The sequence below is a fragment of the Schistocerca serialis genome, chromosome 1 (assembly GCF_023864345.2).
Source record: "Schistocerca serialis cubense isolate TAMUIC-IGC-003099 chromosome 1, iqSchSeri2.2, whole genome shotgun sequence".
Classification (NCBI taxonomy): Eukaryota; Metazoa; Arthropoda; class Insecta; order Orthoptera; family Acrididae; genus Schistocerca; species Schistocerca serialis.
Window position 1 is genome coordinate 842,689,024 of NC_064638.1, and position 21,668 is coordinate 842,710,691.

The window sequence follows — 21,668 nt, forward strand, 5'->3', positions numbered from 1 at the left end:
AGCTGTTTCAGTCAAAGCAGCCAGCCACCTGTTGCAACCGAGAATGGTCTCTGATTCCAGACGGCAGGCGTCGTCCGTGTCGATATCATCCACAGTTTGCAGCCGGACGCACACAGCGCGCTGAATCGCTTCCGGCAGAGCCTCCTCCACATCTCGGACGTAACTCCCTGCAAGCAGACAGACACTGGCTTGCTTTCCCGACATTTCCGCCATTACCCTAATGATATGAAGATAATGAAGATCATTTAAGGCTAACCGGCTGATGGCCTTCTTCAGTGCGGATGCACACGATTTGCCTGAACTCAAACGGGACTCGGTGGATTGTCTACCGCGAGTAATTGGTACAATGGCAGGGGCAATACGAATGTAGTGTGTGGACTATGGACTATAAGTTGAGAATCTGGGTCTCACGGGGAGCGTGACGGCGATAAATCCCTGCAGTCACATTATCCTCTGTGCCCTCTGTGGCACGGGTAGACGACGGTTCAATCCCGCGTCCGGCCGTCCTGATTTAGGTTTTCCGTGATTTCCCTAACTCTCTCCAGGCAAATGCCGCGATGGTTCCTTTCAAAGGGCACGACCGACTTCCTCCCCCGTCCATCCCTAATCCGATGGGACCGATGACCTCGCTGTCTGGTCTCCTCCCCCAAAACAACCCAACCCAACCCACTATGTGGCTCAGATGGATAGAACGTCTGTCATGTAAGTAGGAGATCCCAGGTTCGAGTCCATGTCAGGCACACAATTTCAACTGTCCCCGTTGATGTATATCAACACCCGTCAGCAGCTAATGGTTCTGATTTAATTGTAATTTCAATACCCTAATGGGCTCTATCACCCGCCTAACGCTGGAGCTTCCACGACAACCAATCCCGCACTCGCGCTTGTTTGGGCCGTTTGGGAAGATCGGCCGCATTCGGAGCGGACGAGGCATCCCGAGCTGGCTCAGATGTACTTTCATCAGTGGCCAATAAATCTTTCTTTAAGGCCTACGGGGCAGCCGTGCGTCAATGCCCATTTTCCCTTTCCACCCAGATATTCGCACCCCCACCACAGCTCGCCATTAACTGTCGGATGGGTGTCCACAGGCCGAGACCTGAGAATCGCAATGCACAGCGACATCAGGCATTCCAGGCGACAATCTAAGTTTTGCTTCTACGCTACTCTCTTTCTATCTCTCTCTTATTTTTTTTTCTAACTATTATTTTTTTTAATAAGTTAATATACGCTTATCAACACCGGCAATAACTCAGTTACAATTCACTTCTTCGCAGCACAAGCACAAGCACAAGAGTTAGTCAACTAAATCCTGTGTTTAAACAGAAGCTGCTGTTGCTGCTGTGTGCGTGTGTGTGTGGTTTGAGGTTTTCGGGCGCTAAACAGCGTGGTCATCAGCGCCCAAACGGATAGAAACAGGAACACATGCAGTGAAGGGACGAAGACGGACAGCGAAGAAGGAGAACGGCTAAAAGACACAGACCTGACGCAGTTACAAATCCTCACATACAGAGGCAAAACAAGAGGAGAAGAAACGATCTTGCTGCTGTTGCTGCTACTGTGTTGGTATGTACGCACGTCCGCGACTGCGGCTACACTTGTCCACCAATATAATGAAATGTGGTAAGGAACGCAGTTCCATCCACTTATCATTCCAACGATACTGCATACCAGTACGAAAAAAAATTGCTGTATAATACGGTAAGCAGTATGTTTTAGCAAATTTGGAATGTGAAACTATTATCTTCACTCTGGTGTGTAACAATTACATTAACTGCCAACCGACTGCGTTTTTGCTGACAGTAGTTAAATTTTAATTTACGTTTGTTCATTCCCTATGGTGTTGGAGGAAGGTCTTCTGGGACAACACATCAAGTAACTGAAGTACAACAAAAGCGAATAGTAAGACGGTGTGGGAAATAGATCTCTCCTTCCAGAGGCTTCTTTAAATGTCTTGTAATTCCTCTACTATATTTTCAGTACATTTTCTGCTTACTGATACATGCTACAAATGAGAACAATCAGTCTCTGATGAATTATAATTCACAAATGCACAATGTAAGATAGATTACAAATAATTTACAAGTCGACATTAGCTTCTTATCATTGACCTGATGGAAAGCTCTTCAAACAACTCTGATCACAAATAAAGCAAGAAATTCGGAACGCCCGCAAAATAGAAACCACTTTGTTAGACATTCATTCCATAAATTATGCAATCACCTGTACTCAAAGAGTGAAGAGTCCTGTTAGCTACGTGACAAGTAGCAATGTTCTGTGTGATAGAGGTCTGTTCTTAAAGCGTGTGGATAATCGGCGTTCTTGGCAGGCATCACTGTGGTCACAATTAGAAGCAAGCGGGGTTAAGAGAATAGACAGTCAGCAGCTATTTAATGTGGCTGAAAAAGCAGAAATATTTCTTTAAAACACTAGCGTGCTTCCTGCTGCATTTATTATATTAAACTTAGGCGAGGAAGCGCAAACAGCCTATACAAATTTATAGATGCAAAGATTAATAACTGCTTCTTTTCTTCACTGTAAACTGATTTTTTTTCTCATCACTGAAACCACTGAAACCGAGGGAAGGCAACAAACGTTAAGGTTGTAGATAACCTGTCGAAATAAAATAAGCAGCAAATTTACATTTTCCGTGGATCATGTTTTTGATATCTTGTTGTGATATTGATCGTGTCAGTTTCTTTACAATTTTGTTGGTGCATTTTTGGCTGGATGATATTTACACGACTCATATGTATATAAATTTACATCTCGTTTTAAGTTTATCGAAAATCTCTCTCTAACTCTCCCTCCCTCCCTCCCTCTCTCTCTCTCTCTCTCTCTCTCTCTCTCCAGGTACTTGTTGTTGTGGTCTTTAGTTGGAAGACGGGTTTGATGCTGCTCTCCATGCTACTGCTACTCTACCCTGGGCGTCTCCCTGCATTGCTATTGCAACCTACATCCATTTTAAATTACAGCCGCAAGGGCCTTGTTTCGAGCTGGAGTTTCAGTGAGCTGTCAAATTCTTCTCGCAACATTATATCTCCGATCTCATCTTCATTTTACGTATTATCTATCATCAGGTTCCTCCTTGGAGGGACACGAAGTGTTATACAAAAACAAAAACAAAAGGTTCACAAGAATATGGTTGGAAAGTTTCATACCTGTGTCATTTTGTTGTAAGCGTGGCAGAGTGAGATCAGGAGACACAGGAACACACTACATATACTATGTGATGGTTAGCCAAAGATTAGCAGCAATTGCATCAGTTGGATTGTAAGACGTACCATGAGCAGGTATAGACTTGGGTCATAATCTAGTGACAATGAAATGGCTAAATTTTAAGGGAATCGTCACAAAGAGTCGATCACAACGAAGTAGAACACTAAAATACTCAGGAGTAATGATGTGAGTTCTAAGTTTTACAAGGCTATCTACGATACTGCCATACTAAAGACTACAATAAGTAATTCACTTGACGAGGGAGACACATTTTTAAATAGGTAAAGTCAGAATTTCGGCAGACGTATAGGTATAAGAAAACAGCAGCGAAGAAATCGTGAATAACAGATGAAATCTTTTAAATTATTGATTAAAAAATAAGTAAATATAAAAACCTTTAAGGAAAGAAAGGTATAAAGTAAAGTGTCACTTAGCAATGAAAACTGTGATACATTTTTCGAAAATCTGAAAGTTGCAGGGATAGAATGTAAGGAGCGAAAGGTTACTGACAACTTGTAAGGAAAGGTCCAGGAGAGCCGGCGCGGTAGCTCAGCGAGTTCGCTTAGAGGGTTAGCTGCCCTCTGTAATAAAAAGAGTGTATGTATTAACGGTGAACTTGAACGGGTGTGATGTGACGTCCTTCCCGAACAGAGGTGACGAACAATAACGAACAAAATTAGATAAAAAAGGGAGGCTTGCGTCTTTGATTAGTAATCAAATTGTCATCGGTCGCGGGTTCTAAACGCGCCATCGTTTAAATTTTGATTAATAATGCATTGGCGGCCGAAGACTGTGGGCCCAAGATGTAACTCTCATTCTGCCAATGGCCTTGTCAAAGAGGACGGAGGAACAGGCGGAGGTTCAGAACATTCTCTTGTCCTAGGGATGGGAAACTGCCCTTAAGGGCAGAAGAACCAGCAGTGATCAAGGGCATAACGATACAGAAGGCAACGGAAACGACTGCATTAAAGACACATATCGTGTATCCTCAGGACATGTAACCTGTAACTGAAAAATGATATGATGATCTCTCCACTGGCAAAAGATTCCGGAATAGTCCTCCATCGAATCTCCAGGAAAGGACTGCCAAGGGGAAGGTAACTATGAGAAAAGACTGAATAACCCACGAAAGGATAACGTCCTACGAGTCGCGGCATCCAGTGTCAGAAGCTTTAACCTCATACGGAAGCCAGAAAATCTGAAAATGGAAATGCAAGGATCATTCTAGATATGAGTCCGTGAAGTGAAATGGAAAGAAGATAAGGATTTCTGGGCAGATGAGTATAGGATGATATCAACAGAAGCAGAAAATAGTATAACGCTAGATGGATTCGTTATGAATATGAAGGTAAGGCAGAGAGTGTGTTACTGTGAACAGTTCAGTGATAATGTTCTTATCAGAAGTGACAGCACACCAACACCGACAACGATTGTTCAGGTATATACATGCTGACGTTGTAAGCTGAAGATGAGGAGATAGAAAAAGTATATGAGGATATTGAAAGGGCAATACAATAAAGGGACTCGAAAATCAATTAGTAATGGGGGACTGGAATACAGCTGTCGGGGAAGGAGCAGGAGAAATGGTTACAGCAGAGTATGGGCTTAGGATCAGGAATGAGAGAGGAGAAAGACTAATTGTGTTCTGTAACAAATTTCAGCTAGCAACAGGGAATATTCTGTTCAAGAACCACAAGAGGAGGAGGTATACTCGGAAAAGGCCGGATTATAAGGGAAGATTACATCCTGGTCAGACAGAGATCCCGAAATCAGATACTGCGAGGTGTATCCAGAAGAATATATGTATCCAGATCACAATGTAGTAGTGATGAAGAGTAGGCTGAAGTTTATGAGGTTTGTCAGGAAGAATCAATATGGAAAGAAGTAGCGTACGGAGGTACTAAGAAATGACGAGATTCGCTTAAAGTTCTCTGAGACTACAGATACAGCAGTTGATAGGTGCCATATATAATTTTGGTATGTGAATTTTTGGTATCTGAGTCGATTGTGAGCGAGCAGCGATGTTGTAAGCTGTATCGCAGAAGTTAAGCTAACATCTTTGAGCTGCGCGAGGGCGCGGTGGGGGCAGATAATGTTTAACTCTGGTAGCCAGTGGAGTCGTAGTTCAACTGTGTTAGAGTTAACTTGATAATTTCAAGCAGTGTTAGTGAGGAAGCTATGACAATATTGTGATTCAAATTAAAATTTATCTTTTTGTCACTCAACATGATTAGGAAACTGATTTGTGAAGGAAGAAATCTAATGGAATGACAGGTAAAGTCAATAATGATATTATTTTTTACTAGTGCTGCGACATCGAACGAACTTGGTTATTGTACTGAAAGTTGTTAGATTTGAGAGGCAGGAAAGTATTGTTTGGATGTTGAAGAGTTCATTAAATTTAAAATCTGCGTTGAGCACTTGTTTTCAATATACAAAACAAACAGAGAGTTGTCATTTATGGGCATATTTCATTTTCTTACCAACCTTTCTCTTACAATTCTTTTTTGATGGATGATCCAACCTAGTATGTTCGATTTGCAATTAACAGAAAACTCACTGCATCTCTCGGGTGTATCTGCAGATGCCGTGACAATTTTTGTTATCAAATTTTTCAAAGCCAATGACTCTAGGTTACATGTGCAAGTTACTTATTCAGGAAGTTTATCCTTTTCAAAATTCTTGCAGACAGATTGCTAACTTTAACAGCATGAAACACTTCCTTTTCATTACAAAAATTAATTATTATTACAGTGTAGCTTTGCTTTCCCTTTACGACAGTTTATTTATTATCACAGCTCAGGCTTACAACCAGAAACAGTATACTTCTGGTTATATTGTTATTTATTTAGTAAGATAACTTTCACTTACATTTTTATTATTTTAAAGAGAACTTTTACTATTATATTTTTATTTATTTAAAGAGAACTTTCACTTGGCGATATTGTTGTACGGTACGGGCGACGTAGGAATATTGGTACGACCACAGCCTTCTTTGTTGTTTATTGTTTTATAGTGTTCGATTTTCCCTGATTTTGTAACTTGTCAAAGAGTTCTGTGAATAGGACATTCATACACAGACAACACACTTACACTGTGATCTGGACTGCTACCGGATTGATATCACTAAAGCCTATTCGTCTTTTCTTCTCTTATAGCTTTAGACTTGCACTTATATTTGGATGTACTTTCCTGTTACTCAGGAGAATTTTCTACCATTTATTTGATGCTATCTACAGCCTGATGCTTTCAGAAATTTTTGTCTATTGTCAGAGGGAATATTTGCTGAGAGCTACAATTTCTTTTTCTCAGGATCTATTGTCCTTGCAAGTGTTTTGTGTACAGTATTGGATGTTTTATACTTATGGCTAAGAGGTTTCTTTCGTGTGGGAGACAAGTGATGTAGACAGAACAGGGAATTTTATTTTGGTAGATTTTAGATATGTTGTATTATGAAGTTTATTGCATATTTGTGTATTTGATGATGAAGGTTACTGGTGATGATTAATGAGGTATATGATTATGATTTGTGTGGCCTACATATATGATGTATTATGTGTAGTTACTGATGAGATAATGTTGATGATGATGATGATGATGATGATGATGATGATGAATATTGAGATAAAGGTTGGGGCTTAGGGGCCCTGTTTTCGTTGAAGTGGATTTTTATTTAACAAGATGATATTTCTCGTTTATAAGTATAAAAGATGAATATAGATCACTCATTGCAGGTTGACAATAGCAGCTGTTCTGCAGCTATTTGCTACTAAAGTTTCCTTTAGTTGATATGCAGATGTCACTTCCTTGAGATTTTTATGCAACCCTGGATACACTTGGTAACTTTTTTTCTCTAAGAGAGCAACACAACAAGCTACAGCCATGCTACATCTTACAGCAATGTACATTTCTGGTCTAATTACTACTATATACTATGACATTTTTTCTTGCTTAGTAATAATCTTGATTGTTTGTTCTTGTGGAAGCTATGATTTTTTTATATATACTGTATGAATTAGGAAACACATACACACCTTGACACACAACATATTCACACAACTGATACTGCTACACCTAATTTGTGTCTTATCATTTTCTATACTCATGCTTTGTTTTTTCTAGACCTTTGTATGCAGCTCATACTATGCTTTATTTGTCTTATAGTTCGGATAGATTGTAGCGTGCTTCGGCAATTGGCTTATTACCTATAGGCATTACATTATGGACTATGGCATATATTTTCTTTGATGTTTATGGTGAACCATATTCTTAACAATTTTTTTACCACTACCAATTTTAATCCTATGTCATTAACAGTTACAGACCTTGTGCTTCTAATTGTTTCCTTCTTTTGCCATCGTCTTTCCATAATTTTGTTAAGGAGTGAGAGATCTATATACTTCAGCAGCTTGGTACAGTACAGTTAGCTTGGCACATGCAGCAGTAATTGGTAAGCGTTCAGGTAATGGTCATGTGGCAGGCACCGTGGTAGATCATGTATCGTGGTTTTGCACCTGATCAATTTTCAAAGTTTGTATTAATCCATTTTTTTAACAGGTCTTACTGGATTGAGAATAGGTCAGGCTTTGCCTTTGTCAGCAAATGGTATGATGTTAATGATATTCTGTATGTATTTCTAGTATTACAATGGGTCTTTATGATGTATTTCTTTTGAAGATACTATATTAAGGAGAGACTTTGTATAGAAGATGAGGATATTTTCTTGGGATTTCACGCTGATATTTTTTTTCCTGGTATAGAAGGTATGAGATTAGGGTTATTTTTTACATGATTTGCTGCTTTGCTACACTTGCTTCTTGGTGATTTGTGGTTGTATACCTAAATTCTTGTTGCATGATGATTACTCCTTTTCTGCTATGTGATGATATTTATCTTGTCAAGTCTGACATACATTCATTATTTTGGCCCACTTCTTGTTGCTATGTTGACTGACACATGATGAATGACTTTAAATTACTTCTTTCCACAGGTACATTGGCCTAGTGCGCTATACAAATCTTCCTTTTTCTCCTCATGTCCTATTTGTTCCCATAGTTAGTGAAGCTCCTATGTTTTCCTTGTGTGTGTTTACTCTGCAGAGATAGTTAGCCTCGATATTAGTATAAATATTTTTTATGTTAACATAGAGATGCTCCTGCAAACGTATGTAAGGTATCTAGTCATAGAACAACTGTGTTTGCACACTTCTCTGAAAGTATACAACAACAATTTTATAGAACTGTATTACTCATATTACCGAATGTGACATACTTTGCTCTTGATAACTATTTTTTTACATGCCACCACTATAACTTTGTATGCAACGATTCTGCTCATACTGCAACTAAGTTTGCAAATTACACACTGAATGTAAAGTGGTATTCCTATGCTAGTTGTATGTACTATGAAATATTGGACTTTATATATACTCTTTTCTCGCTGATATTGCTACCTTGGTTATTAGCTCAGTTTTAAGTCACTTCTTTACTGTTAAGCGTACCGTATTCTGATATTTTTACTCTTTAAGGTCAAAAATTCTTGTCACTCAGCAGCTAAGTTTGCACATTACTCTGACGTGTGGACTTTGTAATTACTTTCGAAAATCTGATTATTTGCTGACTTTTAAGCCATTTTGCCAGTGTTCAGATGTACTGTATTCTGGTATTGGTATTTTCTCTTTAATGTAATATCTTTCTCATTTTTCTTCATGATGTAATAAGTATACTAGCTCACCATTGTATTTCACTGCCTCTTGTTTTACATGAAGCATTTGTACTTTATTTGCACTCTGCACAGATAGTGGAATATTTTAATTGGGGGCCACTGTTAGCTCTCATATTTTATTTGATTATATCCTGGCTTGTGATTAGCCTGCACTGCACTTAAGACTACACATACTGTGGAGGCCTCATGGAGACTTGTTTGTAATGAGTGGTTAGGTTCTTGCTACGGTGTGGATGGACTATTTTTTTAGCACATTCTGAGCTTGCTACCTCCTCATTACCGCTAGTACCAAATTTTTCTGATGATAGTGCCAGTGGGACTGCAAGGTTGTCCTGCACTGGTTGGTGAAATTAAATACTTCTCATATTGATGTCAGTGGACCGCAATATTGTCCTTACTGGTTAGTTCTGTCAAATACTTATCATATTGGTGCCAGTGGACTGCAAAATTGTCCTTACTGGCTAGTTCTGTCAAATACTTCTCATGTTAGTTCCAGTGGGACTGCAAGATAGTCCCGCACTAGTCTGTTCTAGCAAATACTTCTGATGACAGTGCCAGTGGGTCTCTCTCAAAGATTATCTCACTGTGCTTTTCAAATAATATTTATACTGTCATTGTCTGTGGAACAGGAAGATTTTCCCTCAATGTGTCATGTAGTTTGCCTACGAACTTATGGTTGGTAGTGATGTACAAGTTTTACTGCTCTTAGGACACTTCTTTGTGCCGCTGCCTAGGGTGATGATAAACATTTTCTTTGCACTTAGGACACTACTATGTGCAGTGTATGTATTTATTCTACCAGCTCTCTGTACTAAGGAATTATACATGTAATGCAGTGTGCAGGACAGTGAGTGTACTCTAACATTTCGCAGATACTATGCTTGTAACAAAATGTTTATGTGAAGCAATGATCTGTACCTGTTTTCAGTTATGCAACTGTTTATGTCCAGCAATAATTTTATTTTCAGCAATAATTTTATTTTCTGTCGTGTGTAGTTTTATTATCTGGGATTGTAAAAGATCCTTAGACGTCAGGAAGGCATCTGGCCCAGACGGTATCCCAGTAAGATTTTATTTTGACTATGCTACAAATATAGCACCATTCTTATCCACCACCTATCAGAAACCATTGGAATAGCGGGAAGTTCCAAGGGACTGGAAGAAGGCTGAGGTCATAGCAATCTATAAAAAGGGTAGAAAATCGGATGCGCATAACTACCGGCCAATTTCACTGACATCGATTTGTTGACAAATCATGGAACATATTTTTGGTTCAGATGTAATGACCTTTCTAGACTCTAGGGAGCTCATCTGCAGAAACCAGCACTGTTTTAGGAAACAGCGGTCATACAAGATATGCATGATATACAGGGTGTTACAAAAAGGTACGGCCAAACTTTCAGAAAACATTCCTCGCACACAAAGAAAGAAAATATGTTATGTGGACATGTGTCCGGAAACGCTTACTTTCCATGTTAGAGCTCATTTTATTACTTCTCTTCAAATCACATTAATCATGGAATGGAAACACACAGCAACAGAACGTACCAGCGTGACTTCAACCACTTTGTTACAGGAAATGTTCAAAATGTCCTCCGTTAGCGAGGATACATGCATCCACCCTCCGTCGCATGGAATCCCTGATGCGCTGGTGCAGCCCTGGAGAATGGCGTATTGTATCACAGCCGTCCACAATACGAGCACGAAGAGTGTCTACGTTTGGTACCTGGGTTGCGTAGACAAGAGCTTTCAAATGCCCCCATAAATGAAAGTCAAGAGGGTTGAGGTCAGGAGAGCGTGGAGGCCATGGAATTGGTCCGCCTCTACCAATCCATCGGTCACCGAATCTGTTGTTGAGAAGCGTACGAACACTTCGACTGAAATGTGCAGGAGCTCCATCGCGCATGAACCACATGTTGTGTCGTACTTGTAAAGGCACAGGTTCTAGCAGCACAGGTAGAGTATCCCGTATGAAATCATGATAACGTGCTCCACTGAGCGTAGGTGGAGGAACATGGGGCCCAATCAAGACATCACCAACAATGCCTGCCCAAAGGTTCACAGAAAATCTGTGTTGATGACGTGATTGCACAATTGCGTGCGGATTCTCGTCAGCCTACACATGTTGATTGTGAAAATTTACAATTTGATCACGTTGGAATGAAGCCTCATCCGTAAAGAGAACATTTGCACTGAAATGAGGATTGACACATTGTTGGATGAACCATTCGCAGAAGTGTACCCGTGGGAGCCAATCAGCTGCTGATAGTGCCTGCACACGCTGTACATGGTACGGAAACAACTGGTTCTCCCGTGGCACTCTCCATACAGTGACGTGGTCAACGTTACCTTGTACAGCAGCAACTTCTCTGACGATGACATTAGGGTTATTGTCAACCGTTCTAGGTCTTCCCCAGTCGCGAGTCATAGGCTGGAATGTTCCGTGCTCCCTAAGACACCGATCAATTGCTTCAAACGTCTTCCTGTCGGGACACCTTCGTTCTGGAAATCTGTCTCGATACAAACGTGCCGCGCCACGGCTATTGTCCCGTGCTAATCCATACATCAAATGGGCATCTGCCAACTCCGCATTTGTAAATATTGCACTGACTGCAAAACCACGTTCGTGATGAACACTAACCTTTTGATGCTACGTACTAATGTGCTTGATGCTAGTACTGTAGAGCAATGAGTCGCATGTCAACACAAGCACCGAAGTCAACATTACCTTCCTTCAATTGGGCCAACTGGCGGTGAATCGAGGAAGTACAGTAAATACTGACGAAACTAAAATGAGCTCTAACATGGAAATTAAGCGTTTCCGGACATATGTCCACATAACATCTTTTCTTTATTTGTGTGTGAGGAATGTTTCCTGAAAGATTGGCCGTATCCTTTTGTAACACACTGTATATGCATGATATACAGGGTGATTCAAAAATAATACCACAACTTTAGGAATTTAAAACTCTGCAACGACAAAAGGCAGAGCTAAGCACTATCTGTCGGCGAATTAAGGGAGCTATAAAGTTTCATTTAGTGATACATTTGTTCGCCATTTCAGCCAATAAAGTTTTTGGTCCCTTTTTCTTCGAAGGTGCTACTGTAACTGGACTACAGTATCTGGAGATGTTAGAGAATTGGCTGTTCCCTCAGCTCGAACAAGAAGCACAACAATTCATATTTCAGCAGGATGGAGCGCCACCACATTGACACTTATCTGTCCGTAACTACCTGAACGTCAACTACCCGAGGCGATGGATCGGCCGCCAGGCAGCCCGTGACAGAGCACGTCATCACTGACCTCCAAGAAGCCCTGATCTTACCCCCTGCGATTTTTTCTTATGGGGGTATGTTAAGGATACGGTGTTTCGGCCACCTCTCCCAGCCACCATTGATGATTTGAAACGAGAAATAACAGCAGCTATCCAAACTGTTACGCCTGATATGCTACAGAGAGTGTGGAACGAGTTGGAGTATCGGGTTGATATTGCTCGTGTGTCTGGAGGGGGCCATATTGAACATCTCTGAACTTGTTTTTGAGTGAAAAAAAACCTTTTTAAATACTCTTTGTAATGATGTATAACAGAAGGTTATATTATGTTTCTTTCATTAAATACACGTTTTTAAAGTAGTGGTATTCCTTTTGAATCACCCTGTATATCAGGCTCTAGATACCGGCTCTCAGGCTGATACCATATTCCTCGACTTTCGAAAGGCGTTCGACTCAGTTCCGTACTGTCGCTTGCTCCAAAAAGTGGGCGCTTACGGTCTATCCGATGACATATGTGGTTGGAGAAAAAGTTTTCTAACAGACAGAGAGCAGTATGTCGTCCTGAATGGGGAGACTTCTACAGAAACAAGAGTAACTTCAGGTGTGCCCCAGAGCAGCGTAATAGGTCCGCTGCTTTTTACGATTTACACAAACGATCTGGTTGATGGTACTGACAGTGGAATAAGACTGTTTGCCAATGATGCTGTAGTCGACAGGAAAGTAGTATCACATGAAAGTTGTGAACAAATCAATGAGGATTAGCAGAAAATAAATGCGTGTTGTAATGACTGGTAGTTATCTCTCAATATTAGTACGTGTAACCTACTGCGCAAAACAAAGCCCAAATCCCCATTAATGTATGAATACAAAATAAGTGCACAGTCTTCGGAAGCAGTAACATCCATCAAGTATGTGGGTGTGACTATTCGAAATGATCTCAAATGGAACGATCAAATTATACAACTAACGGGTAAGGCTGTTGTAACGGCGACCGGAACGGTCGCGGGGTTGAAGTGACGGGAAGAGCGGCGGGACCCGCGGAACGGCCCGCGAACAACAACACAACTGGAGAAGACGGACACGACCAACGAATGACAGAACGAACAACAACCAGATCGAAACAACGGAGACACAAGAAAACCTAACTACCACGTCCACTCGTACACACAACAAGAAAGTAAATAATCTGTCTAAGGTGAGGCGATGTGTCCAGAGACATACGCAAGGTTAGACTGGCTGGCTGAACGAGAGGCAAGCGTTTAAGTACTGTATCGGGGGCGCCGCTATTGGCCGCTGGAACCACATGTTCCACTGTGGCGCCGTCACACTAAATGCGGGCCAGGAGGTGCGCGCCGCCACAGCTTATGGCCCTATGGTGCAGAGACCTCTAGGGGTCTTAGACATCCATGAGGTCTGGAGGGGATTCAAATTCCGCGGCGCGCGGTACCAAAGGTGAACTCTGGACTGAGGTTTATTGGTAGAATCCTGAAGCGATGCGGTCTTCCAGCAAAGGAAATTGCTTACAATACATTAGATCGTCCAGAGTACTGTTCGTCTCTATGGGACCCTTACCAGTTGCCGGCCGCTGTGGCCGAGCGGTTCTAGGCACTTCAGTCCGGAACCACGCTGCTGCTGCTGCGGTGGCAGGTTCGAAACCTGCCTCGGGCATGGATGTGTGTGATGTCCTTAGGTTAGTTAGGTTTAAGTAGTTCTAAGTCTTAGGGGACTGATGACCTCAGATATTAAGTCCAAGAGTGCTTAGAGCCATTTGAATCATTTTTGAACCCTTACGAGTTGGGTCTGATTAGAGAGATTGAGAAGGTCCAAAGAAGAGCATCAAGATTCGTGACTAGTACATTTCGCCATCACGAGAGCGATACAAATCTCATAGAGAGTCATACGCGACTATGTCGCATGAGTATGACTAGATACCATGTGACATTCGGAAAAATATCATCCACACTACTCTGCAAGAGCTGACAAGTGTGAGAATTATCGCGCAGTCAGCTTAACAGCTCATGCATCCAGATTGCTGACAAGAATAATATACAGAAGATTGGAAAAGGAAACTCTAGATGCCGATCAGTTTGGATTTAGGAAAGGTAAAGGCATCAGAGATGCAATTTTGACGATATGGTTGATAACAGAAGCAAGACTAAAGACAAATGAAGACACGTTCGTAGGATTTGTCGACCCGGAAAAGGCTTTCGACAATGTCAAATGGTGCAAAATATTCGAAATTCTGAGAAAAATAGGAGTAGATTGTAGGGAGAGGCGGGTAATATACAATATGTACAAGAGCCAAGACGAAATAGTAATAGTGGACGACAAAGAACGAAGTGCTCGTATTAAAAATGATGTAAGAAAGGGATGTAGTCTTCCGCGCCTGCTGTTCAATCTGTACATCGAAGAAGCAATAATGGAATTAAAAGAAAGATTCAGGAGTGGAATTAAAATTCAAGATGAAAGGATATCAATGATACGATTCACTGATGAAATTGCTATCCTGAGTGAAATTGAAGAAGATTACATTATCTGCTGATGGAATGAACAGTCTAATGAGTACAAGAGTATGGACTGAGAATAAATCGAAGAAAGACGAAAGTAATGAGAAGTAGCTGAAATGAGAACAGCGAGAAACTTAACATCAGGACTGATGGTCACGAAGTAGATGAAATTAAGGAATTCTGCTACCTAGGCAGCATGATAACCAATGTCCAACGGGGCAAGGAGGACATCGAAAGCAGACTATCACTGGCAAAAAGGGCATTCCTGGCCAAGAGAAATCTACTATTATGATAAATAATTTGAGGAAGAAATTTCTGAGAATGTACGCTTGGAGCACAGCATTGTATTTGAAATGGGCTTTCACGGTTTGCTAATACCACCCAAGGGTGAATGACGGAAGGTGAGGACCAAAGGGATTTGAGACTTCATTCACTGTTTATTTTTTTACAACACACTTCTTTATTAATAACATTGATAATACTTTTAAAAGGAAACAACACAACAGGCCTTGTAAATCGCCTATCTGCATAAGTGAACTACTAAAAATAATCGTTAATATGTTTAGGAACACAATAAACTTCAACTTACAAATAGCATTCAGTTGTTTACTAATTAATTAAATGTCTGTTCAAAGCAATTTCCCCACATAATCAACAAAACTTATAGAATTGTGGGAAAGAAATGCATATACACCTTCTGTTTAGCAAATGAACCACTCTCGGCCTGAGCCACCAACAACGTAAGTCGTTCTCCTTACCCACATAGAGCCACTCTGAGATATTGGAAGCAAAACACAGGTCTTCCACGTGTACACCAAAGGCACGGTTTCCCAGACTGCAAGCCGTAATAAACCAGTCAACACGCTCCGCCACCAAGTACAGAAAGGCGTCGGGCTAGTAAACAACGCCCGCTACGGTGGGCGGGCGCGACTACGTAACTGCTTGCCACAGTGGGTCGTTCCTCCCGCAGCCTCAAGTCCGCCGCAAACGCCCAAACACGATCAGGTAACGTGGCAAACTTTCCTCTTGGCACCACACACAGCGTCGGCAGACACGGCTTCACGCTCGGCGCACTACTGCCTATCTCACTTTCTGCTCGCCCTCCAAAATCCAACCATTCGACTGTCACAGGTGCCTCGCCGACTTCCCCCACGAGGCTGCTCCACTTCTCCCTTTCCTCCGCGATACAGCGATAATATTATACGCGGTACGTTCGATAGATCAAACCCGAGTCGCTACGGCTCAGTATTCTATTGAAACATGAACTGTGGGAAAACCGGAACAGAAGATAATCGAAGCATTTGAGATGTGGCGCTAGAGACGAATGCTGAAAATTAAGTGGACTGATAAGATAAGGAATGAGGAGGTTTTGTGTAGAATCGGAGAGGAACGGAATATGTGGAAAACACTGACAAGAGGGAGCTGTAGAGGGTAAAAACTGTAGAGGAAGACAGAGATTGGAATACATCCATCAAATAATTGAAGACGTAAGTTGCAAGCGCTACTCTGAGATGAAGAGGTTGACACGGGTCAGGAATTCGTCGTGGTGGGCCACATCAAACCAGTCAGAAGACTGTTGTTGTTGTTGTGGTCTTCAGTCCTGAGACTGGTTTGATGCAGCTCTCCATGCTACTCTATCCTGTGAAAGCTTCTTCACCTCCCAGTACCTACTGCAACCTACATCCTTCTGAATCTGCTTGGTGTAATTATCTCTTGGTCTCCCTCTTTTTACCCTCCACGCTGCCCTCCAATACTAAATTGGTGATCCCTCGATGCCTCAGAACATGTCCTACCAACCGATCCCTTCTTCTAGTCAAGTTGTACCACAAACTTCTCTTCTCCCCAATTCTATTCAACACCTCCTCATTAGTTATGTTATCTACCCATCAAATCTTCAGCATTCTTCTGTAGCACCACATTTCGAAAGCTTCTATTCTCTTCTTGTCTAAACTATTTATCGTCCTTGTTTCACTTCCGTACATGGCTACACTCCATACAAATACTTTCAGAAGCGACTTCCTAATACTTAAATCAATACTCGATGTTAACAAATTTCTCTTCTTCAGAAACGCTTTCCTTGCCATTGCCACTCTACATTTTATATCATCTCTACTTCGACCATCATCAGTTATTTTGCTCCCCAAATAGCAAAACTCCTTCACTACTTTAAGTGTCTCATTTCCTAATCTAATACCCTCAACATCACCCGACCTAATTCGACTACATTCCATTATCCTCGTTTTGCTTTTGTTGATGTTCATCTTATATCCTCCCTTCAAGACACCATCCATTCCGTTCAGCTGCTCTTCCAAGTCCTTTGCTGTCTCTGACAGAATTACAATGTCATCGGCGAACTTCAAAGATCTTATTTCTTCTCCATGGATTTTAATACCTACTCCGAATTTTTCTTTTGTTTCCTTTACTGCTTGCTCAATATACAGATTGAATAACATCGGGGAGAGGCTACAAACCTGTCTCACTCCTTCCCAACCACCGCTTTCCTTTCATGCCCCTCATCTCTTATAACTGCCATTTGGTTTCTATACAAATTGTAAATAGCCTTTCGCTCCCTATATTTTACCCCTGCCACCTTCAGAATTTGAAAGAGAGTATTCCAGTCAACATTGTAAAAAGCTTTCTCGAAGTCTACAAATGCTAGAGACGTAGGTTTGCCTTTCCTTAATCTAGCTTCTAAGATAAGCCGTAGGGTCAGTATTGCCTCACGTGTTCCAATATTTCTACGGAATCCTAACTGGTCATCCCCAAGGTCGGCTTCTACTAGTTTTTCCATTCGTCTGTAAAGAATTCGCGTTAGTATTTTGCAGCCGTGGCTTATTAAACTGATAGTTCGGTAATATTCACATCTGTCAACACCTGCTTTCTTTGGGATTGGGATTATTATATTCTTCTTGAAGTCTGAGGTTATTTCGCCTGTCTCATACATCTTGCTCACCAGATGGTAGAGTTTTGTCAGGACTGGCTCTCCCAAGGCCATCAGTAGTTCTAATGGAATGTTGTCTACTCCCTGGGCCTTGTTTCGACTCAGGTCTTTCAGTGCTCTGTCAAACTCTTCACGCAGTATCTTATCTCCCATTTCATCTTCATCTACATCCTCTTCCATTTCCATAATATTGTCCTCAAGTACATCGCCCTTGTATAAACCCTCTATATACTCCTTCCACCTCTCTGCCTTCCCTTCTTTGCTTAGAACTGGGTTGCCATCTGAGCTCTTGATATTCATACAAGTGGTTCTCTTTTCTCCAAAGGTCTCTTTAACTTTCCTGTAGGCAGTATCTATCTTACCCCTAGTGAGATAAGCCTCTACATCCTTACATTTATCCTCTAGCCATCCCTGCTTAGCCATTTTGCATTTCCTGTCGATCTCATTTTTGAGACGTTTGTATTCCTTTTTGCCTGCTTCATTTACTGCATTTTTATATTTTCTCCTTTCATCAATTCAATTCAAAATTTCTTCTGTTACCCAAGGATTTCTACTAGCCCTCGTTTTTTTTACCTACTTGATCCTCTACTTCATCCCTCAGAGCTACCCATTTTTCATCTACTGTATTTCTTTCCCCCATTCCTGCCATTTGTTCCCTTACGCTCTCCCTGAAACTCTGTACAACCTCTGGTTTAGTCAGTTTATCCAGGTCCCATCTCCTTAAATTCCCACCTTTTTGCAGTTTCTTCAGTTTTAATCTACAGTTCATAAGCAATAGATTGTGGTCAGAGTCCACATCTGCCCCTGGAAATGTCTTACAATTTAAAACCTGGTTCCTAAATATCTGTCTTACCATTACATAATCCATCTGATACCTTTTAGTATCTCCAGGGTTCTTCCATGTATACAACGTCAGAAGACTGATAGCTGAAAAAAAAAAAAATAAAGGACTGAAAGGAAAGCAGTGATAGAGAAGTGAGTGAGACACTGTTGTAGCCTATGCTTGATGTCATTCAGTCTGTACACTGAGCAAGCAGTAACAGAAATGAATGAGAACTGTGGAAATTGAATTTAAATTCAGAGTACTAGAAGCAAACACCTAAATTATAGAAATGCATAAAATCTGTCCTTTCGGACATGTACACTGAGCAAGCAGTAACAGAAAGCAATGAGAACTGTGGGAATTGAATTTAAATTCAGAGTACTAGAAGCAAACACCTAAATTATAAAAATGGATAAAATCTGTTCTTTCGCACATGTCCGAAAGTACAGACACCATGCGGAAACCGCTGCTGTGATACACATTATGTAAACTGTAGGTGGTGGTGGCGGGGGGGAGGGGGGGGGAAGTATTGACGTCAGCTTTATGCCGAATCAGCGGCGATGAATGAAAACGAGTGCCGAACCGGGATTCGAACTCGGGATCTCCTGCTTATTGGGAACTAGCTTTAACCACTGCACCATCCAGACACAGTATTTGTAACAATTGTGCGAACTATATCGGCACGCCTGCCAGACGCTGATTCTTCATACAGTCCCAAGGCAGCTGACGTCAGTAATTTCTTCCCTTTCCTTTCTTTCCTCCCCCCTCCACCTTCAGTTTACACAATATGTATCATACCTGCGGATTCCGCAGAAGAAAGAACAAATCCCACATATTCATATAACTGATTCGCTTCGATGGGCAATGGCTCTAACATCTTTAGTGCGGATGCACAATTATGTTCAACCTGCGGTAATCTCGGAGTAGCGAGCATGGAGGACATGGACGGGGACCGCGGCTAGGTGGCATTGGGTGGTAACGTGGAGTAGTCGGGAGGAGTGCCGAGATAGTACGAGCAATTATAATGAACACAGAGTCTGAAGGCGCAGTGCTTAACGCAACTGATTAGTGAGAAGAAGGCCCAGCTTCGAATCCTGGTCTGGCATACGTTTCCACTCGTCGCCGCTTATTCCGCACAAAGTCCTGACACAGCTGACATCAATAGTTCCTTTTCTTTACTTTATGCCCCATCCACCTTCGATTTACAAAGCACTTAAATGTTTGTAGATGGCACTGTAATTGTGTTAGTGACGGCAAATGGCTTGGAAAAACAGTTCATTAAGTAATACTGACCGACCTTTTTTGTACTTTATCAACAATGAACAAATATATTTCAAAGACTTCTGACGACTTACTGAAAAAAATGCTTGCTCCTTTCATATGTTACCACGTATTAATGATCACCGATTTCACGACACAGTTTTAGACCAGCATATTAAGCAACTGCCCTTTTATTTAGCACCAATGCAAAACTTTTTCAAACAGCTATTTGTAATTAAATTCAAGACAGTGACTGAACAGCATTCTGTACGTTATATTAAGGTGACTATATTACTGGAAACTCTGGACAACGCAGATATTAAGACCATTCGAGGCGGAATCAAATGCAGTACGCCAGCGGCATGTCATCTTTGATCGCTATCGATTAGTCGTACGCGTCGCTAGGTGACCAGCGGCACGCTGCATCACATCTCTGGTCTATACAAAGTCCCGCAGAGAACAGCCCATCTTCGGTCTACACAAAATCACGCAGAGGGCAGTCCAGACGTGTTTGCTGATGCCATTGTCTCATTTATACTTTTTAACGTAACATTATGTAAAAATAAAATTTAACTATATAACATACAAATTGTTATTTAGACACAACTTACGATAATACGGAGCATAACACTGAAGTTGTATTTTCATACTATGTTATACGTACCACATATATTGTATCCCGTTGGCTACCGATAACGTAGGGTGACAGGCAAGGGGTGGGGAATCTGCTGTTTAACTCCATGACACTGCTACGTTGCCGACATCATTGGGTGGTATCCACAGTTCCTGCTCCGTTATATCGTCTGCACACGCTACCACTGGGTATAACCTCAAATACTTTGTTCTGAATTTAGCGTTTATTATATTACATGTTTCCCTCTATTCTGTTGTATTCTAAATTATAGAGTATGGTTCGAAGATGATCCACACTGGGTCGAAACGGTCACCACTCAAGAACGGAAGTGTTTTACGTGATAAAGAGTATTCTATATAATATTTTATTATTGTTAATCTTCAGACCTAGGTAACTGCTGTAATCTCCTACTATGCTGATGAGTTGTTGAAGAACATCTAAATTATCAGCAATCAGCGTTGTCTTACCAACATCATTAATCTTCCTAGCTTTTTCTGTATCACCAACAGCTTCCTGAAAAATAGTCTCTGAGTTTACACTGAATAACAGGAATGGTAGAACGCATCCTTTGCGGATTCCTCTCAAGACATTAAGTAAGTCGGTGGCCTCAGTACCAAACTTATCCGTGCTGTCTGATTCCAATATAAATTCTCTGTACAGCAGATGTCTTTCTGACGTACGTACATTTTTTGAGAATTTCCACAGGTTTATGACGTTGTAATTGTTAAATCGAAGGCTTTTTCATAATCAATAAGAGAAAAGACTACATTTTTATCCTGATCCTTGCAGTTTTGCTCTGGAAATTGTAGTGCAACAATTGCTTCTACTGCATCTAAACATTTGCTAGACCCAAACTGTTATGACCAATGAATTTATCACATTTTTAATTTAACCTTTAATGGATGATTTCGGAAATATTTTCAAGGATTAGTCCAAAAGACTTCTGAGGCTATGATCTTCGCATCTTCGTGTATTCTTCCTTTTTGGTAAGGCAACGAGAGTTAATAACAGTCACTGACCAGGGTAATTACCTGTACAGTAAATTTTGTTTAAAAGTTTGTGTAAGAAACCAATACCTTCTTCATCAAGAAGCTTAATGAGTTCCACCGGAATTTCATTAGGTCCTTTATTGGTTTTTGAGTATCGTATGGTTTTATCAATTTCTCTTTTCGTAACTGGATGTCACGTTACATTTATCGTTCCCAGCAATCACAACATTTGGTCTATCATCTCAAAAGAGGTTCTCAGTATAGTCTTCCCAAATCTTCTTCGCGGTATCAAGAACTGTT